The sequence below is a fragment of the Vombatus ursinus genome, unplaced genomic scaffold (assembly GCF_900497805.2).
Source record: "Vombatus ursinus unplaced genomic scaffold, bare-nosed wombat genome assembly UNPS02014807.1, whole genome shotgun sequence".
In the NCBI taxonomy this organism is placed as follows: domain Eukaryota; kingdom Metazoa; phylum Chordata; class Mammalia; order Diprotodontia; family Vombatidae; genus Vombatus; species Vombatus ursinus.
The window spans coordinates 39,347,115-39,361,359 of record NW_020954585.1 but is presented as its reverse complement, the minus strand read 5'-3'; the positions used below and the strand labels follow the sequence as shown (position 1 = coordinate 39,361,359).

At 35.1% G+C, this 14,245-nt stretch overlaps 1 pseudogene; it reads right to left on the bottom strand.

Annotated features, from left to right (window-relative positions):
- Positions 1-11,170: 11,170 nt before the first annotated feature.
- Positions 11,171-11,745, bottom strand: LOC114052504 (annotated as a pseudogene).
- Positions 11,746-14,245: the final 2,500 nt, after the last annotated feature.

Sequence of the window (14,245 nt, the reverse complement as noted above, 5' to 3'; positions counted from 1 at the left end):
AGATTTTCATATTAGATTCATTCTGGCACAGGTCTAGGAAAAGGAGGAAGATGAAGAAGAAAAAAACACCCATAACTCCCCAAATATGTGATGCTTAATGAGAATATTCTATTTTTTCTCACATCACATTAATTGTTTTTAATTTTCTTAAACAACTTGGCATCAATGTCATATGGAAAACTGAAGGAGCACCAGGAGGCCTTTTTTTCCACAAGAGGTCAGGAAGCATAATCAGTGGCAGACTGTAGTAAGTCATCAAGGATGCAGTGCACACATTCATTAACGCCCATGTGTTATAAAACTACAAAATGTTAATTTCCTAACTCTGGCCATTTAGGCCAAAGTGGTTCAGTTGGAGATGTTTTTGGCTAGATTCTCTGAAGGATAGACAAGTAACTTCTCTGGCTCTTGCTTAAGATGCAAAGTTTTATTCTGAGGTTCATCTTCATTTACACCAAGGGAAAAAAAGCTCCCCTTGATGGTTAAATAATAAAGAAGGCTGATTGCTTACACAGTCATGCAACAAGAAACGTTTGTGTACCATGATCCAATCTCTTCTCAAATCTTGAAATTCTCATCCAACTTAATGATGGCATCTGCCAGGAGGAGAAAATTTCCATGGAGTATCTTTGTAGCAACCCCAAATATCATGGCACCAAGCCAGGAAAAAAATAAATGGGATTGTAATCCTCTGGGAAAGGTACACTTAGATTTTTTTTTTCTTTTAATGGAAACTTTGTTTTGCAGACAGCGAACAGTTTACTCAGATAATGCCAACAACATCTGCTGCTGTTGGAGGAAAAAAAAAAAACTGACCTCTTAATCATGAGCTACTCATTTCAAAATGACTGCAGGCAGTTGGAACAACACAGATCTCCTCAAGAAGTCTTTTTCAACAATACAGCACAGATTGAATGCCAGAATCATCTCTTACTTTTTCGTTTCCAACTACAATGTGCTAAGACACAGATGAAGGCATAGAACAGGAGAAAACAACAGATCAATCAAATGAGATGAATGGGATTTGATTTGTTTGGCACTCCTCTATAAGAGGGATGGTCTGGTGTTACAAGGGGCCTTCATTTCAGGTTAGATTTGTTAAATTGAGGGAGTCTTTCTTTTTCTATCTCTTCAATACTGCCATCTCTGCTGTGGTCATATTAGCTGCTTTGTTAGTATCCTCTGATAGTCAAAAAACTACTTCCTGCACCAAATAGCTTTAGATTTTATTAGCTTTGCTAACCTTCCAAGGTTTTTCATTTACAAGTTTGTGCTATGAAATGATACTGTTCTGACTTTATGTAACCAAAGATGGGCAGAGAAGAGATGATTATCTTATTCTGGCTCTTGGTCCATTTAAAACAGGGTTTCATTGCTTTCTGTCCCTTTCTTTGCATCATGGTCATTAGATAGATGGTCATTAGTGTTGGGGTAAAAAGCATAGTGATGAAAAGAGGGAAGGTTTGAAGACAGGCAACATTGTACAGTGGTAAGAGCACTATCTTTGAAATCAGAAAACCTAAATTCAAATGACACTTCTGTGACTCTGATTGAGTTACTTAAACTCCTTGGATCTCAGTTTTCTTATCTGTGAAATTAGACAGTTGGGTTAAATGGCCTCTGTGTCCCTTTAAATTTTTGATCTAGGAACCTATGTTCCTGGAAAAGCTCTGTCCAACTTTCCCAAATGACACACTTCACTTCCTGCTTGGCAGGGATAAGTTTGGCAAAGAAAATAAAAGTAAAAATTCTTTGGATGTTTCTGATAAGGAGCCTTAAGGCTTTTTAATTTTTCAATTTCTACTGGAATTAATATTCATCCATCACATTATAATCCTCCAATCCTGATCCCACCCATTTACAAATTTTATCTTTTATGCAAAGATTCCAGATTTCTGGTTCTGGGAGAGTCACTACATAAATACAACTTATCATAATCCTTCAAGCATGACATTGCTGTTTTAAAATTAATAGTTTTAAATAAAACCGTGCTTTTCCATATTTATAACATTCATAATTTTTTACAGCATACTAATGCCCATTACATTCAGGTACCACTATTTATCCATTCTCCAATCAATAGGCACTGTTTAATATTTTAGCATCACATCTGTTTCCTTAAACATATTTCAATCAACATTTTTTCAATTTCTGCCTTAACATTCATTTATTAGGAAACTAAAAATAATAGTATTTTTAAAAGATCAGTTTAAGAATGGAAACTACAGAACAAAATGTGGTTTTCCTTTTCCCACTGTCACCCTTTTGTAAAAGTTATCTTCCATTCCTGTAATGTCCTCCCTCTATATTTTTGCCTCTTGGAATCCTTAGATCCTTTTAAGGCTCAGCTCAAGTTCTTCCTAATACATGAGGCCTTTCTAGATTCCCTTTCACTCCCAGTTGTCAGTGTTCTCACTTTGCCCCTGAAACACCTTCACTTTTATTTTGTGTGTACATGTTGTTGCTTCTCCCCACTCCCTCTCTACCCCTCAGGACAGTGTACCCTCCTTGAGATCAGCCACTTTTTAATTTTTGTCATTGTACTTCTAGCATTCAGCACAGAACCTTTTATGTACAAAGCCCTCAATAAATGCTTATTGAATTAAACACAATTGATTCAATGAAACTACACAATATTTAAACAAATAATAGGATAAATAGCAATGTATATGGTGTGTTAGTCATCATTAAGAATTTTTAAGAAGGAATATTCAATTCAATAAGCATTGATTAAATACCTATTCTGTATAAGGCATTGTGTTAGACACTGTGGATACAAGGACAAAAATGAAATAGCACCTGCTTTCATGGAACTAACATTCTACTGCCCATAGTTATATAAATATAATATAGTTTCTCTTCTCAAGAAAATTAGAGTCTTATTGAAGATGGAAGAGTTGGCTAAGAATGGTAGCATATATATATAGTAGGGGACTAAGGCATATAGATCTTAAGCTCAAGAGTTCTAATTTACAGTGGATTAAGAAGGTGTCTAAAATGAATTTGGCATTAATATGATATCATCCCTTCTCAGGGTTTGGAGGAATTTCCAGGTTGTCTATAAAGAAGCATATTAACCCCGGTAAGTCAAAGCTCCCATGCTGATCCAAGTGGCATCAGGCCACATGAGTAGTCCTTGTACTTTCAGCTTGGGAGAGATAGGGAGACCTAGTTTTTTGTTTTTTTTTTTAAAGAGTAAAGTACATGAAACCATTAAGGAGTGTTAGAAGCCAGAATATGTTTAAGTGCAAAGAAGAGTTTAATAGCTTAATTTAAAAAAACAGGAGAATGATGGAGCACCATTATTATTGATGGAATAAAAATTTATTATAAAATGAATTTCTAGTGGTTATCTTGGCCATGCTAACTATAATAGTACATCAGGATTAATGATGTGAGTTTAAAGGTAGGATTTTTAAACAAAAAGTCCATAAAGGTTTGATGGTAACTAAGAGGTCATCCTCTAGTCCAAACCACTTATTTTACAGATGAGGAAACTGAGGCCTGGAGAGATTAAGTAACTCATCCAAAGTCACACAGCTTGTTAGTGTCAGAGATATTAGTATTCAAATTCAAATCCTCCAACTTCAGAACCAGTGTTTTTTCCACTATACCAAAGGAACCTCTTATCCTTTATTAATTAAAACATAAACATCTCCCAGAGAAAGTAGTCCCCTCTTTCTGTTGGAGCCTTGGCAGTAACTTGAATGATGTTAATTATTTATATTAATTCATCATCAATAGATGTTTATTGAGTAATTACTCTATGTTATATGGCATCACTAGAAGAATATTGACCCCTTTGCTTCAGAGAGTAGCTTGGTGTCATTAAAAGTACTGAATAATATCTCATAGGAAATCTATCTTGTCCACCTCCTTCTGTTCAATTCAGGGTGGATTTCATTGTTCATCCATACTGTCTATCTATTTTTTGGTGAACCAGCTCTATGAGCTGCCAATTCAACCACAAAACAACCATAATTATCTGGTCATTAGGAATTGTTCATCCACTTGGTTCTCCTGCTTGGATAGTTAGGTTAAACTCTTTTGAATGATTATGTGCCTCTTTAAGGAATCTCTGTAATAGTCTAGGATTTGATTCAATAACCATAATGTCATGTATAAACAAAAACACATGGAAGACCTTACCATTAATGAAAATATAAAGTTGATTAATATTAGTTACTCCCTTTTACAACTCAATTCTCATCAATTGGACCCTAGACCATCACATAGGAAAAGAAATCTACTTGAATCAAATTGACAATTTCTGACTTCTTATTCAGAAACTGACTTTTTCAGTCCTATTGCTCTAATCTGATGTTGCTGTTGATCCTGCATTGATCCTACAACAAACACCATTTTTAGTTTGCCTATTTTGTCAGAATCTGTGTTGGTCTCCAATATTCTCTGCAAAATCCATGTGCTTTTTTGTATCTCCTGTGCAAAATCTATTCAGGCTGAGTCTTTCATGACTGTAAAAGAAGTTGTTTGAACTGGTGCCATCTTTGGAGCCAGGTGGGCTCAATTTGAAAAAACAATCTTCTTTCGAAGCTACAGATTTCCCTTGAGGCATTTTATTTCTCAAAGATGATCCCTTGGGGGATATTGGGCCAAGTGAAGCATTCCCAGGAGAGATAGAGGGCTAAAACAGCCAACTATAATCTTTTATGCATTCTGTCAGCTCAGAGCATAATATAAAGACATTGTCTCAAAACCTCTGCAGTCCCTTGCCTGTCCCATCTCCTTTTCCTCTCCTTAGTTTTCTCTTCCTCTTTATCATCATGTTCCTTCACTTCTAGGTAGCTAATCCTTCCCCACTACCCCCTATTCTTTTATTTCTACTTCAGAATAGGTTTTTCATATATCTGATTTGAATCACTTTTTGTTGTGTCTTACCCTTTACAGACATTATTAGAATATTTAATAAGGAGGCCTTAATTTTGGGCTTCTTTCTAGTTACCAAATAATCTTTGGGAGAGAGTAATAGTAAATAGTGTTTAGGAGAGAGTAATCATACCATCTGATTAGTCTTTGTTATTAAATGGATGGTAGATGGATGGTAGCTTTAGGATTGGGGAGAAAGAATTCAAGAATTTGAGAATGAGAGTGACACTTCAAAAGATACAATATTTATCCATAAAAGTATATTCCTGTGTTCCCAAAAATTATTCTCCTAAGAGATGTATCATTAATCTTTTGTGCTGCCATCTATGACTTGACACCAGCCCCAAGGATCATCACTCCCATGTGATGTAATTCTCTGAACAAAAAGAATATAAAATATCAGGACAAAAATTCATGTATGTGATATCAAGGAGAGGAGTGCATTTCAGAGGCAGGCACCATTACTATTTGTGGAAAAAATATTCTGAAATGAATTTCCAGTGGTTATCTTGGTCATGTTAACTGTAGTAGTACATTGGGATTGATGGTGTGAATTTAAAAGTAAGATTTTTAAACTAAAAATTCATGAAGGATTGATGTAACTAAGAGGTCATTCTTTAGTCAAGCTTCCTTATTTTGCAGATGAGGAGCTGAGAAGTTAAGTGACCACAATAATTATCCACAATAAATTCACAATATCCACAATAATTTTAATGTACCAAAATGTGAAACAAAGCAATCAATTTGTCAGCTTGTAGTTTCATTTAGACAATGGTCAATTGTCTCTCCCCCCTCACCCCCCCGCATTGATAGAATTCACTCATTGTTTGAAAAAATTATTAGAGATCAATTAAATGACAAAAACTAGGCCTTGGAAAATAGTGTCAAAACAACCATAAAATACAGAATAATCCTTTGGGTACTTGGCTTCAGTTGAAGACATGTGATGAGTTAATTGTGTCAATCAATGTTTACCATCATTGTTGTGACTAACCACCAAATAATGCATGGATTGTGGTAAATGAATATAACAAAATATGCCTGCACTATAAGAAATACTTAAAACATTAAATATGTTCAATACAGAGAAGTATGAAAGGAATTCTATAAACTGACACAAAGTGAAGTAAGCAGAACCATGAAACCAGTATACATGACTGCAAAAATGTAAGTGAAAGAACAACAATAAAAAAAATGAAAGTCAATTCTGTGAGATTATGATAACCAAGCTTGACCCAAAAGATGACATATAAGAATACACCTCTCTTTCTTCTGTTCAGAGTTTGAGGACAACATATTTGGAAAACTGCACAAAATATAAGACTTGGTTAATAGGTTGGTTAGTTTTGATAAACTATTCCTTTCACCCCATTTTTATTCTTTGTTGTAAGTATGATTCCCTGGAAGGGAAGAAGTTGAGGAATATAATCTGAAGTACAGGTAATGAAAAAAGATCTTTATATCCTTTAATCAATCAAAAAACATTTAAGTGTTTACTATATGATGGACTCTGTGTTTATCATTACACATGCAAAGATTAAAAAGTGAAACAATCTTTACTCTCTGTAAGCTTATATTCTAGTGATGTGACTGTGTGTGCATGCATGCACTTGTGTGTGTGTGCATGTTTATATATGTGTATAATTACATACATAAGAAATTTTAAATAAATACAGGGCAATGAGAGAGAAGGTGGAAAGGTTTGGAGGGAATCAAGAGAGGGTAATCACCCCTCATACTTATCTTTCTTACTGAACCCTAGAATTTGAGAATTATAAGGGGCTTTAGCAAAGCACATATCCACCTCATGCCCCTGAAGGAATACTTATTGTGTACCCAACTTCTGCTTGAATATTGCTAATGAAGAAGAATCTACTACTTCCCAGGATCACTCATTTCACTTTTATACAGCTCTAATTGTTAAGAAAAGTTTTCCTGATATGATATTAAAAATTGCCTTTTTGTAACATTTAACCACTGCTCCTTGTTCTGCCTCTGGGCCAAATACAACAAATCTAATATCTCTTCCACATGAGAAAGCTTCAAATACTTGAAGAAGATAGTTATCACTATCCTCTGAATGTTCTCTTCTTTAGAGTAAATAACCACTTCCTTCACTTGAGCCTCATGTAAGGTACTCAAAGACCCTCCCAAACATGGTTGTCCTTCTCTGGATGCTCTCCACAGTATTAATGTCCTTCTTTCACTGCAATGCCGGAAACTTGACAGAGAACTTCTGTTGTTCAGGGCAGGAGACAGAAAGACTATCACTTCATATTCCTGGAAACCTTTCCTAATATAGCTCCAAGATCACATTAATTTATTGTTGGTGGCCCCATCTTCCTGCTGACCCTAAATTACTTAGAAGTCCATTGAAAGTCTCAGATCTTTTTAAGACAGATGGCTTTAACCATACCTCTTCCATGTTGCACTTTTGAAGTTGAGTTTTTGACCCCCCAACCATAAGATTTTACATTTATCTCTTGAATTTCATTCTAAATTCAGCCTAATTACATAAGCAAGGAAAGGAAGACTTTTTTTTTTGGTCAAGAGCCCTAAAATTCTGACTCTGTCAACTATTATGTTACTAATCCAGCCCAGCTTTTTGTAATATAATGGCATAGTATTATATTAAATTCATATTTATTTAACTATTCCTTCATTATTAGACACTGAGGTTTGCTTCGAGGTTTGTTTGTTTTTTACAATTATGAATATTGTTCCTATTAAAGATTATTGAATTCTGTCATTGTTCCTATTAAATATACTCTTTAAGGATATATTCTCAGTAATACAACTGTTGAGTTCTTATTTTTCTTCAGTTGATTAGAATGTTCCTTGAGGAAAACAAATATGCTTCCCCTCCCCACTCCGCTACACATGCACACTAAAAAGATTATGATTTGGAAATGGGACCTGATAAAAGCTAGAATTTTGTCTCATTCTTTGGTAATGAAAGTTGTCTTTGAAGCAAAAAAAATTTCCAGGTTCAACAGTGAATTATTTAGTTCTGGTTTCATGCACTTTGCCACTGCAAAAGAGAATGACCACTTTGCCATGCAACAAGCAGGGATATTAACAACAGTAATCAGAATAATGGTGGTACAGCTGCTAATAATAATGCTAATAACAACAGGCTAATTTTTTTGAAGAAGCAGGGTTGCCTAAGTAAAGGGAAGAATATCTTTGAGGTGTGAAGGGATGGGCAGAAATAATGGTGAAGGGAAGGAGAGTGATGAAGGGCTAGAAGTCAGCCTCTCTATGCTTTATAGGAGTGGGAGATGAAAGTTTTTCCCCCTCATAAATATCTAAGGAGCCTCTTTGTTGCAACTCTTCCTCATGCCATTGTTCCTTCCAAGTCTCCCAAGAACTAATTACAGTTTATGAGACCCAATACTTTCTCACAAAGAGCTGCATGAACAATCTTGACTTGACCGGAGTCACACACATAGAAAATATCTAAGGCAGGATGTGAATCTATGTCTTCCCAATATCATTTTCACCATCTTCTCTACTGTGCCATACTTTTTCTTTATTCTGAATGGAGGTCCTATCCTACCACGTATCAGGGTTATTTAACTTGTTGAATTGACCCCTCACATTGAGATCTCTCATTCATCTTGCTTGTTACAAATATGTTGTATATTTGGGTATAAATATCTAAGTCTGTGAGTCTTCTTGTTGCCTCTTTTCTTTGGTTTTGTCAGCACTCAATTTCTGAGTGTGTTTATTGCTATTCTTCTTACTTTATACCTGGACTTGGAGTCAGGAAGACCTGAGTCCAAATCTGGCTTTAGACACTAGCTATATGACCCTGGGCAAGACAGTTTTCCTTATGAAAAATGAGGATAATAATAGCATCTACCTCATGGTGATATTGCAAGGATCAAATGAGGTAACATACAGACAGTCTTTTACATACCTAAAGCATTATATAAATATTAGCTATATAGCACTTTAAGGTCATGCAAGGTAGTGTTGCACAGTGGGTAGCTCTTTATGTTCACATGTTTATGATAGGATAAAAATAGGAAACTTAGTATGGGAAGTCCCCCCACTAAGACAGATTACTTATTAATTACAACATCATGGTTATAGGTAGAGGGACTTTCCTAAGGTACAGTGGGTTATTGAGGGTGACAAAATTATAAAGTGTCAAACAGCAGTAGTGGTATATATCTAGGTCAAAGGGTATGTACAGTTTATTGAATTTTGGTACTTTGTTCCAAATTGCTTTTCAGAATTAGTGTGCCTGTTTTTCTAAATCACCTTCAACATCTGACATTTTCCTTTTTTGTTCTTTTTGTCAATCTGATGGGTAAGAGATAGAACCCCAAATTATTAGTGATTTGGAGCATTTTTATATGGTGGTTGATAGCTGGAATTTCTTCCTTTGAAACCTGATTTCATATTCTTTGACCATTTATCTATTGGGGAATTCCCTTTTGTTTCAATACCTGAGGATGTAGTTCATCTGGATGAAGTGATTGCTTCATCAAGAAATGACATGTGACCTTTACCATCTACTTATGTTTCTTAAGTTTTTTTTTTCTCCAAAATTTAACAAGTATCAAATGAGATGTGCATTGTCATGTACATAGTGGAATAGAAAGAAAGATTGTACATTAAACTGTATCTATTATATACAGCTTGCTTTTATTTTAAAATATATAAATTCTACATTTAACTTTCGAAAAAAAAAGCATCAGTCTCCAGGTTTTTCTGATTCTAAGCCCAGCACTCTATCTACTACGAAATACTTCCTCAATAACTATTTATTGTAGGGGAATAAATGTGTCCACAGACCCTCTGTTTCCTTCACATGAAGCTAATTATTAATACTCATGTCACAATGTGGGAAGTCATTTCCTTCAGTGATGTAAATGCAAAACACTATTTGGTTCAAAATAGCTTGGTGTACTTTTTTTTTTTAAGTGAATGTGTTGAGGACGTTTGGAAACAACTAATTACTGGATAAACTTTAGCTTTCCTATGTCTTCTAAACATCAATGAAGAGATTGTATTCTTTTACTAATTCCAACCCTTTTCCATTCTATTTGTGCTCTTGCGGTGAACATGAGACATACCCTGAATACCTTGTTTATGCCATAAAATCAGGAAGAAAAGAAACAAGAAAGGAAATGCATCTATTAAGCACCTACTATTTTCATGACATTGTGCTAGGACTTTACAAATGTTATTTGATTCTTGCAACCCTGGGTTTCTTTTTACCATTTCTGGAATCACAGTATCATTAACAACTATTAATTATGGGTTTTCATTGAAATGATAGACTGCTTTCACTGATTTTTTTGATGCATGGGCATTCCTGTGGTTTACATTCTCTCTTCATGATATACACAGCTTGCTATATTTGCCTTTTTTCTCCTACACTGCTCTGATTAAACTTCTGTCTTAAGTGAGTAAGAAAAACAGGGTCTGTGGAAATAGATAGTTGACTCTTATCAAGGATAATTTGTAATCATAATAAATAATGATAAAAATGAATAACTGACATTTATTTAGTGCTTTAAAGTTTGTAAGGCATTTTAGACACATTATTTCATTTGAACTTCACAGCAATTCTGTGGGGTAGATGCTTTAGGTGTTGTTATCTGCATTTTAAAGAAGCAAAACAAATAACATCATAGATATCACTAAGGATAAATATGAGCAAGAAAAGGAAGAAAGGAAATAAGCATTTATTAAATGCCTATTATATGCCAAATATTGAGCTAAATGATTTACAAATATTATCTATATCATTTGATACTCACAACAACCTTGGAGGAAGGTGTTACTATAATCCCTATTTTACAGTTAAGGAAACTGAGGTAGAGAGAAGTTAAGTGACTTGCTCAAGGTTACACACCTAGTAAGTGCTTGAGATTGAATTTGAACTTGGGGCTTCCTGACTTCAGGACAAACCTTCTGTCTACTATACAATCTAGCTGCCCCCAGCAGAAGAGGGTCTTCAGAGCATAGATTTAGAAGTAGAAGATGATGTAGTCGAACATCCTCATTTTACAACTGAGTGGAGGCCCAGGGACTTTGAATGACTTTCTCAGAGTCACACTTGTAATAAGGAATAGAGTTAGAATTTGAATCTAAGTCTTTTGACTCCAGATCCAGCACTTTTTTATGCTGAAATCATATCTGGTCTCGTAGTGAAAATGAGAGACAACAGATGGACTATCTAAGTGGAAAGATGATTTTTTTGTAGTTAAATTTTATTGCATAAGCTTTTTAGAGGGGTACTATATACAGGGCAGACAGGGGAGAATCATTTCTTGGTCTCTTCCTCCTTGGACAAAATCCTGATGATCTCCTCTTTCTTAGCCTGTAGACACTCTTCCCAATACTTTTGGTGTTCCTTAGTACTGAATCAGTGTGCCTCAGCGTGGTAAACCAGAAGCTATTTCCAGGTCTTATCTGTCTTCATTTTATGAATGTGCTCCATGAAGATCTGTTTATTCTTTTCATGTTGAAGTACAGACTGTGGTACATATAGCAGTCAATCTTTTGTATTCGTGATATCTTTGGAACAAACAATGCAGAATTTTCATTCTCCTTAATCACGTCGCCTTCTCAGGCATATGACCATTGGCAGTAGCGTTTCTCTTGTCATTGCATTTGTGCCTACCTTTCCATTGAGTCAGTGTTTTTCTGGCATTGGAAACAAGAGTGGACAGTAACAGGCTTCTGGATGATCAGTCCATCTTCAATGAGCTTCTGGATCTGTTGACAGAAATTGGTTTTGGCAATTTCGTTGGTCTCACTGGGGTCAAACCATACCTTCTTCTTTTCACATTAAAGGACATAAGAGGTAAGTCCCTTCTGAAGCTTGAACATATTCATGACTGCAGGCACAGCACAGAAGAATTAAATGTTGATGATTTTGAGGTACTAAAAAGTAAAAACAAAAACAAAAACAAAAAAGAAGAGAAAGATCTTTAGCATTTGAGTAGATTCTTTATGGACAGATGGGAAATGAAATGAAGAATTGAACAAGATGAGATGAAAGAGCACTGGCTCTGTATTAAGAGAAATAAGAAATAAGAAAATTCCACCTCTGATACTAACTCCTTGTGTGACATGAGTTGTCACTTTTATCCTCCTAGTCTTCAGTTTGTTCATCGGCAAAATGAAAGGTTTAGACCAGATGGACTTTGGGAGTCCATTCTCGCTGCAGACTGAGGTTCCTTTGATTCGTATTACTGGATCCACACAGATGGAATATCCAGGGCTTTCAAGTACTGTTGGTTGAAGAAGTACTCCAAACTGATGGAATCATGAATTTTAACCGTTTTTGCTAGCATCATTCTTTGTAAGGCTTTTTCTAAACACAAATTTGGACAGTTGTGGGATTTATGCCTCACCTGATTAACATCAATATATATTTATTATAATTTCTCACACGAGCATATATACTACTTTTAAAACATTTACAGGATTATAGATTTAAAGCTAAAAAATAGCCTTAGAGCCCATATAATACAGTAACCTCATTTAACAAATGAGGAAACTGCAACCCAGGATGGTTAGGAGACATGACTGAGGTCACATGGGTAATAAGTAACAAAAGTAGGATTCAAACACAGATCTTATGACTCCAAGTTCATTATTCTTTCCATTGTGCAATTAAAAATCATTATTTACTCATCCAGAACTTTTTTCCTAGAAAATTTTGGAAGCAGGGAGACACTGAGAAGTCTGGGCCAGAGCAAGACTCAAAGGAGTTTCAGAGGTAAGTGACTTGAGAAGTGGAAACTTTTTTTGAATGTCAGTAATTCAGGTTATAAAATTTAGCAAAACTCTGACCTCACTTAAAAGCCTCAGAGATTAGAAAGCTTTTTTTCTAGGAAACAGTAATAACAGTAACTGACATTTGTGTAGCACTTTAAGTCTTGTGAAGAGCTTTCCATAGCTTACCTTATTTAAGCCTCATGACATTTGACCTTTACTGTAGGGAGGGTGGTAGTAGTATACCAATGGTAACTAATCACTTTTACCTAGAATTCTAGAGAAACATTTGGGAGTGATAGTGATGACCACAGATTATTTTACATGTTTAAGATGCATAATTTTGAAGTAAAGTTTAAAAATAACAAATACCCATCCATCCATCTACAAAATCCATACCCAAAAGCTTTTCTAGCTCTCTATCATTTTAATGTGGGGAACTTTTACTGAAAATGAATTCTTTCCTCCCTTCTTCCCTCCCTCCCTCTTTTCCTCCATATCTCCCTCCCTTTATTCTTCTCTCCCTTCCTTCCTTCCTTCCTTCCTTCCTTCCTTCCTTCCTTCCTTCCTTTTTTCCTCCCTCCCTTCCTTCCTTCTGATTACTTAGTAGCCCTAATTTCTCAGTTGTTTCTTTTCTTTTCTTAGTTAGGTGTTCCTACTTGTTTTTTTTTTCATAGTGCTCACTACCTTAGAAGAATTATTAAATACTTGATTATATTTATCGGTTATTCTGTACACAATGCCATTTTATAAATCAATTTACAAATCCCAACTTTATTTCTTTCTAGCTGTAACTTTGAGTAAGACATCATCCATCTCTGGTCTTCAGTATTTTCATCTCTAAAAGGACTTGGACTCCATGATCCTTTTCCTTTCAGCTCTAAGTCTTATAATCACAGATTCAATATGTAGAAGTAAAGAGAGAAGACTGAGCCAGTCAGACACTTTAAAGTGAAACAATTAAATTTCATTGATTTCAATTCTAAAAACACTTACTGTTGGGTTTACTATTCACTGAATAGTAGACTCAGGAGTACAGAATTCAACTCAATTTTACAAGCCTTTTTAAAGTGCCTCCTCTGGCTAAGGCATTGTACTAGGCACTGGGGATACAAAGAAAAAGACATGAAACTCCTTGGCCTTAAAAAACCCAACATCTTACTGAACTTAATGTGCACATAATCATGTACTTGATCAATTATAGTCATGTATTATTATTTAATTGTTTGATGTGTGTCTGGTATAACTTGCCAATATGTTATGGTGGGTATTCCTTTTATGAATGGGTTGTATTAAATGATGACTGAGGTCTTTTCCAACTCTCAAAGTCTGTGATTCTCTTTTCACTTCAAGTGGAGTGAAAGGTCCCCAAAGGTAGGGACTATGTCATCTACTCTACTTCTGTCTTTTGTATGTAGCACTGTGCCAGGTACAAAAAAGGCACTGAATAAATCCCAGCTGATTTATAAACCTTGGAAATCTAGTACTTCTTGTAAAAGACCACTTTTATCAAGTTTTCAAGCTGTATATTATGGAATCATCAGTATCATTTTAATAGCTAGAAGAGAACATCCAGATTAATACAATGGCAAGTAGTTTGACCTTTAATTTTACA